Consider the following 7728-nt stretch of genomic DNA (forward strand, 5'->3'; position numbering starts at 1 on the left):
GGAGTACATGAGACCCACAAAGTGATAATGGTGTTGGAGATTGCTCAGTTGGCAGTATATGCCTAGCATGCACGAACACCGGAGTTTGGTCAACATAAACCATGTATGGTGGTACATGCCTGTAATCTTAGAATCCTATAATCCCAGCATTTAATTTCAATTCTCAGAATGGAGAAAGTAGGGAAATCAGGAGTTTAGGATTTTCCTTCACTATATTGAAAACTCAGTCTGAGCTATACTAGACCCTGTCTCAAATAAAACTTAGAGCTAAATTTGATGGTACACACCTTTAATCCCAGCACTTGGAGACTGGTGGATTTCTGTGTCCTGGGCTACAGAGAGTTCCAGGACAGCCAGGGCTACACAGAGAAACTCTGTCTTGGAAAACAAACAAACAAGTAAATATTAAAAATTAGAAAAAAGAAGTTCAGAGTACAATTCAGGATGGGACAAGAAACAGGAGTTATGTAAGGAATGACAATCTTATTGCAAATGGTATCTCATTTGTATGTTGGTGCTACAGAAATAGATCCTATTTACAAGGTCCCATCTGGATACTCTGGTTACTTATCAGCTCTGAGAAAGGAACAAAACAAAGTCACACAGAATATGAAGTTGGAATGATTTGTGGCTTCCTTTGGGGGGGGTTGTTTCAAGACAGGGTTTCTCTGTAGCTTTGGAGCCTATCCTGGCACTCACTCTGTAGACCAGGTTGGCCTCTGCCTCCCGAGTGCTGGGATTAAAGGTGTGTACCACCAACGTCTGGCTGTGGCTTCCTTTTTATTTTAAGAAAAAAAGAGTATTTTAGCCAGGTAGTGGTGGTGACACACACCTTTAATACCAACATTCAGGAGGCAGAGGTAGGCTGATCTCTGAGTTCAAGGTCAGCCTGGGTCTATAGAGAGAGTTCCAGGATTGCCAGGGCTATGCAGAGAAATCCTGTTTTGAATAAACCAACAACAGCAACAAAAAAGGGTGTTTTGTAGCCTAGGGTAGTTGATGACAACTTTCGGCTCCTGATCCTCCTCCCTCCCATCTCAGAAACCCTGGGATTACAGGAATATACTGCCATGCCTGAGTTTGGGGTTAGAATGCTTGCTTAAATGTATTATAGCTTTAATAAAACAATGACAACAACTTTGGTCCAAAGGGGTAGAATTCATACTTCTTGTACCATCTGACTGGAAAAGGGTGGGTAAGCCAAGGACCATAAATATGTCACTATTGAAGCAAGTGTCTTCCAAGCTTGCCCTGTACAGGAGCCCAGCTAGGCAAGGTGTCCTAGAAGTGTAGAATGCTGAGGGCTCTGAGTTTAAGACATTCAGCTAGTCTGTGTTCTCAAAAGGGATTGTAGAATAGCAGTCCATCAGATGACAGGATAGTGCCTGGATTATGTTTGGAGAGCTGCAGAACTTTAGCTTGGCATCTGAGCTCAAATGCTTCAGGGCCTGTTCTCTACTTAACCTCAAGCCCCACATTTCTATACACTGTCTCCTATCTCTATTTCTATCCTTCTTCCTTCTTCCCTCCCTCCCTTCCTCCCTCCTTGAGCTCTCTCTCTCTCTCTCTCTCTCTCTCTCTCTCTCTCTCTCTCTCTCTCTCTCTCTCTCTCTCGTGTGTGGTACAAGGAGCAAGACTACATCAGCAAGCCATATCCTCAGGCTCCTTTACCTACTTAGAGACAGTTTCAGTTGCTGAGGGCTTTCTGTTGTTTCTGTAGCCCAGGCGGACCTTGAACTTTGGTTGCCTTGTCTCAGTCTTCTGTGTAGTTTGGATTGTATATAGTCCTGGGTCATCAGGCCTAGATTCATTAAACATCACTGAGTACTCCCTGGTATTAGGTACTCAGAAGGACCTGTGAGTCAGAAACTCAACCTTGAGCTTATGGTCTTGTGGAGAATGAAGAAAGTAAGATCCATAGCGGCATTCTGTGGTGAATAGCATGAAGAAAAACTAGGCAAGGTAAAGGTAGAGCAGGAACAGGCCCAGAGGTGAATCCACCCCTCATCCCAGGATTTGGGAGGTGGAGGTAGGTGGATGAGCTCAAGTCATCCTCTACTACAAGTCTGAGGTCACCTAAGCTACATGAGACTCTGTCTCAAAACAAATAAACAACAACAACAACAAACTGTCCAAACAGCTTCCAAATGATTATAGAAGCCTTTTCAAAACTAGTAACATCTGAGCAGAGACAGACTCGGTCAAGGAAACTGTTTCTGTACAGGAAAGGGAATCAGGGAGGTCCGTGGTCCCAAGCCAGGAGCGAACATGGGGGAGTGGAGGAACAGCAGGAAGGTGGTAGGGAGGCTGAGCCAGCTTCTCCACTGTTGTAACTGATGGACAGTTGGAAGGTTGAAGGGGTGGGGCTTGTAGTTTGTGGTAGAGTGCTTTGTATGTGAACCCAGGGCTCTGACCCCACCCCCCAAAAAAAGAGTAGAAAAGGACAGGAGCTGATTGGACTCTGTCTTTTGGCTCTTATTGGAGGAAAAACTAATGGAGTGGGTGTAGCTCATGGTGACCCTCAAAATCCATTGGGGAGATTTGGGTTCAAGCTCACAGATGAGAACGTATACACCAGGGTCCCTGAATCCCAAGTGCTGGGACAGCTCTGCTTTTTGAGCCCAGCCTTAGAAACTGCTCTGTAGTTGAATAGGCTTTAACGCATGATCCCCCTGCCTCTGTGTCCCAAGTACTGGGATTACAAGCATGCACCACCAGCAGCTTCTGCTGTTTCTTTTCTTTTTAATTTTCCCTTTTTATTTTATGTGCATTGGCATTTTGCCTGCATGTATGTCTGTGTGAGGGTGTCAGAAGTCCTGGAACTGGAGTTACAGATGGGTGTGAGCTGCCATGTGGGTGCTGGGAATCGAACCTGGGTCCTCTGGAAGAGCAGCCAAAAACAATGAGCCAACTCTCCAGCTGCCCACCCCCCCCCTTTAATTTTTTTTTTTTTGTTTTAAAAGTTTTAACTATACTACAGATGTTGTCGTGTTTTGTTTTTAGTGCTGGGGACCAACACTGGCTTTGAATATTCCAGGCAAGTACTTTCCCTTGTCTACATTTCCCAGCACTAGCTCTGACATTTCTCTTTGCTTCCTCTTTTCTTCTCATGTGCTTGAATCAATTACACTTTATCTGCTTGTAAGCTGCCCTAAATCTATGTTGGAGCAACAAATAAATGGAAAAATACAGCCACCCATTACCTGCCACAAGACAGCACTACTAAGAATGCTTTTGAGTATTGCTCTTCAGTAATTCTCTGCATATTTATGAACATATCCAAGTGAAGTTGAAAATGGACTACCATTACATCAGCCCTGTGCTTTCCCCCTCTCTCACGCTGCTTCATTTAAGCCTGGTTCTTTGAAGTCTGCTGCTTTCTCGTGACTATGTAATGCATTCTTTGACATTTCTTGAATTCTGGCCTAAGGGAATAGATTCCCTGGAAGTAAGCCTGACCAATCATTCTAAGATTATCAAAATTGCCATAGGGCCTGGGAGAAGTTCCTGATGAGCACAGAAGCTCAAAGTGGGTTTGTTCAGGTGGTTTATTGGGAGTCACTGTCTCAGGCATTTATGACACAGTCCACTACAGGCCCCTTGCAGCAGCTCACCGTCAGGAAAGAAAGGAGCCAACAGTTTGTTCAGTGGTCTCAGAGGAGACCCAAACAGGCAGGCACAGAATGCAGCTGCCTCCTCTCAGGCCTGGCTTACCAGGTCAGCTTGGAAACATGCAGGCGGTATTGACCATCTTCTTTCTGGCTCCAGAACCTGGTGATTTTACAATGAGCAGGACTAATCTTGGCTCTCCCATTTCATTCCATTCTGGGATTTTCCCAGGCCTGATGACTCACAGGGCATGGTGTGGCACTGAGGAAGAGGAACTAGAGCCTGGCTCTGGGTGGCCTTCTCCCTCTCACATGGCAGTCATCTCTAGGTGTCCCCTGTAGAATCTTTCCATCATTTCTAGCTCTTAAAGAGCTTTGTTATAGCCAGTGGCTTAGCAGACAATCAGGAAGAGAAGGGAGAGCCTATAGATGCTAGCTAGAAACAACAGGCCAGGGTCATCTGCATCTGACATGACTTCAGGGTCAGGGTGAACACTGGCAGTCCACGCCTTCTTTATTTGACTTTCCCAACATTTCAGATTTTCATTTATTAAACCCCAAACTCTGTACCTTCTAGACAAGTGCTTAACTGCTTGGCCACACTCCCAGCATGTGACACTTTTTTTTTTTTTCTTTAACTTTATTGGGATTTTTGAGACAGGCTGACCTGGATAATCCTGAGCTCTAATCCTCTACTTTCCACCTCCCCAAATGCTAAAGCTATAAGTATGAGCCTCCACACCCAACAGTATTTACTTATTTATTTATTTGTTTGAACTCACAAAGCATAGATGTCTGGATTCCCCAGTGAAGTCCAAAGATCTATCAGATTAGATCAAATCTTGCTATACCTGCCCCTGACCAGTGCCCAGCTCCACCCAGGACTTTCCCCTGTGGCTGAACACAACATCCCACTTGGCATGGTCTGTTGCTGACTGCTTTACTCACTCAGTTGAGCTGTTCCTCCACGTGCTTGGCTGGACTCAGCTGAGGCTCCAACAGTCAATGGTCAAAATTAAGATGTTTTCCTCTCCTGCCGCCTGCTGTGACTCCACACCCTCATCCTCACTCCCCACCATTGCTACCAGCTCCAAAGGCCGGCCCTGTAGACAGGGGAAGATTAGAAGGTGGGGACTTTTCTTCGGGGGAGGTATCTGAGAATGCTGGCTTTCTAGGAAAGAATTGCTCTTTGGAAGGAGAGGTCTGAAGTGTGAGGTGGATACCGCAGGGGGTAAACTGACAAGAGGAAGGGCAAAGCCCTCCCTTTTAAGCAGTTTTGTCTATCACAGGTGTACTAGTCACCAGTGTACCCCTCGACAAGCTAGAGAACCACTCCATGTATTTGGCATGGCAGCATGAGTGGGCATCTATGCCATGGTATAGGATGACCATCATACATTTGTACAGTTCTTTACAGTTCCAAACCCCGAGATACTAGAATATTTCACCACCTGTGAGTTAGGTATGGGGGTCTGGTCTATACACTACACCCATTTAATTAATAGGTGTAGAAACTGAGACTTGGATTAGCCAGTTTGTCTGTGCCAAGTAACAACTAAATGGATGGATAAGCATATGATAATTTTAAACTTCTGACTTCAAAATTGGCATGTTTGGATATAGATTTTTATAGCATTAAGAATATGAATTTCCGAGCCAGGCATTGGTGGTGTACGCCTTTAGTCCCAGCACTCTGGAGGCAGAGGCAGGTGAGTCTGTGAGTTTGAGACCAGCCTGGTCTACAGAGTGAGTTCCAGGGCAGCCTCTAAAGCTACAGAGAAACCCTGTCTCTGAAACACCCCCACCCCAAAAAAGAATATGAATCTCCTTCTATCTGTGCTCAGGTCAGCACCAATCATCTAATCTATCCATGTAAAGGCTGTAGCTGTTTGCCTGCCTCTTCAAAGCCACTCCTTGTCCATGGTTGACTTGATAGAATGATGTCATGGAATTTTGAAACAGAAAATACGTTGTCTCCTTGGTCCATTTTCTACTGCTCACAGTGTGATGCCACGCACTTTGGTTCAGAGTTCTGGTTCAGAGTTCATCTGATGGCCTTCTTGGCAAAGCCCAGAAGTAGTGCTAGAAGTTCTAGAGACCCAGCCAAACTGGCTTTTATGACAGACACACTTTCTAGATAACCCATTAGCCATTAGTCCACTAATTGCATGGTTAGATTATAATTCATTCTTGAGGGCAGAACCCTGATTAGCATATAATGGAGATCATAATTTAGTATGTCTCAATGTGCAGGGTGGCATGGCTCACATCTAAAACCCCAGAATTTAGGAGGCTGAGGTTGAAGGACTTGGAGTTCATACCCAATTTTTATTTATCAGTGTGAACAATGCAATGATTTTTAGACAGTGCCTCACTATGAAGCACAGGCTGTCCTGGAACTTGTGCTCCAAAAGTGTGGGAAGTTGAGTTACACATCCATTTAAGATCTCCCTAACATTTGTTGGTATTGTAATACAAATAAATCATGCAGTACAGTCCAAAGGAAGAGATTCACCCCTATACCTAAGAAACCACACACAGACAAATGAAAAGCATGGCCTATGCAGAATAGCCACTGTGATACTTAAGGAATTATGAGGTGGCTTTAGGGTTAGTAAAATGATGATAGAGCTTCAGGAGGCTGTTTAATTTGCTTGTTCCCAGAAGGAAAATGTCTCTAGTTTGTTAGATGGGATCTCACTGTACTGTGCACTGTACCTTATACTGAGGGGGGCCTTAAGCGGTCTTCTCTCAGCCTCCCTAGTAGCTGGGTTACAGGTGTTCTTCACTGTCTGCTTTCTTTATATTTCATTACATGGTGGGGAAAACATGTGTATGACACTAAGGTTTAGCTTCTGAGAAACGTATTTGAAATTGAATTGCAAAGAGAGCAACAGAAAGCAGATTTTAGATGACGGTGCAAACGCTGGAGCCAGACTGCCTGGTTTAGATTTTAGCACTCATCGTTAACTTTGGGCAATATGATCTCTCTATCTCAATTTGACCATCAATAAAATGGAGATGATAAACTTATCTTGTAGGAAGAAATGAGTCAGTGTGTGGAAAACTTAACAGTGCCCTATGCAGAGTAAACACAGCTTTGATGAGCACAGTACAGTTTATGTGATAGCCAGCAATCAGATCAATCCTCTACAGCCTTGGAGCTCAGAGTGATTCATTGTTGGGCCAGACCCCACCACACCATTCAGTTATTATGGTCTGTATTGTAAACTGCAAACTCAGTCAGTGTGTGGTGGTCCACACCTTTAGCCCTGTCTCAACCAAATCCAAATATACAGAATTAGTACAAGAAAGAAAAGAAAGAAATAATTAATAAAAGTCATGGATTGACCAAGAAGAAAATGACCATTCCTAATGTTAGCTAGGGCCATGTACCTGGGCAGTCGACACTGTCCTCCCAGGCAGAATGACTTCTGGCATGCCCTTGCTCCTGAACTCAGTTACTCCACTTAAGTATGCATTCCTGATGTTAAAATTCAGTTGGGGCTGGTTTGGAGATTTTAAATTAATGGGAGCAATGGGGATATCTTCTGATTCTGTTTGACTTAACACTGAATCGGTAAGGTGCACTTCCATTAGAATAAGTTGTTCTTTTTCTTTTCTTTTCTTTCTTTCTTTTTTCTTTTTTTTTTTAATGAGACAGGGTTTTCTCTGTGTAGCTTTGGAGACGGTCCTGGAACTTGATTTGTAGACCAGGCTGACCTTGAAATCAGAGATAGCCCTGCCTCTGCCTCTGCCTCTGCCTCTGCCTCCTGAGTGCTGGGAGTATAGGCGTGCACCATCACCCAGCTAGGTCAGTTTCTTCCCCAGGAATGAGTATGAGCCATTCAGAGCTGTGTTCTTCTGGTCTTGCTTTGTTGATCATATGTACACATATTTTCTTTGATATATGATTGTGATTTCCAGTGACTGTTACTCTCCACTCTGGCTTGCCCATGTGTTCTTTCTGTTTAATTTTATACATATATATGTATCCAGGAGCTCAGAGGTCAGACAAGAGCATTAGATCCCTTGGAACTAGAGTTACAGGTGGTTGTGAGTCACCATATGGGAGCTGGGAACCGAACCCAGGTCCTGTAAGAGCAGTAAGTGCTAAGAC

This window comes from Cricetulus griseus (genome assembly GCF_003668045.3).
Source record: "Cricetulus griseus strain 17A/GY chromosome 1 unlocalized genomic scaffold, alternate assembly CriGri-PICRH-1.0 chr1_1, whole genome shotgun sequence".
NCBI lineage: Eukaryota > Metazoa > Chordata > Mammalia > Rodentia > Cricetidae > Cricetulus > Cricetulus griseus.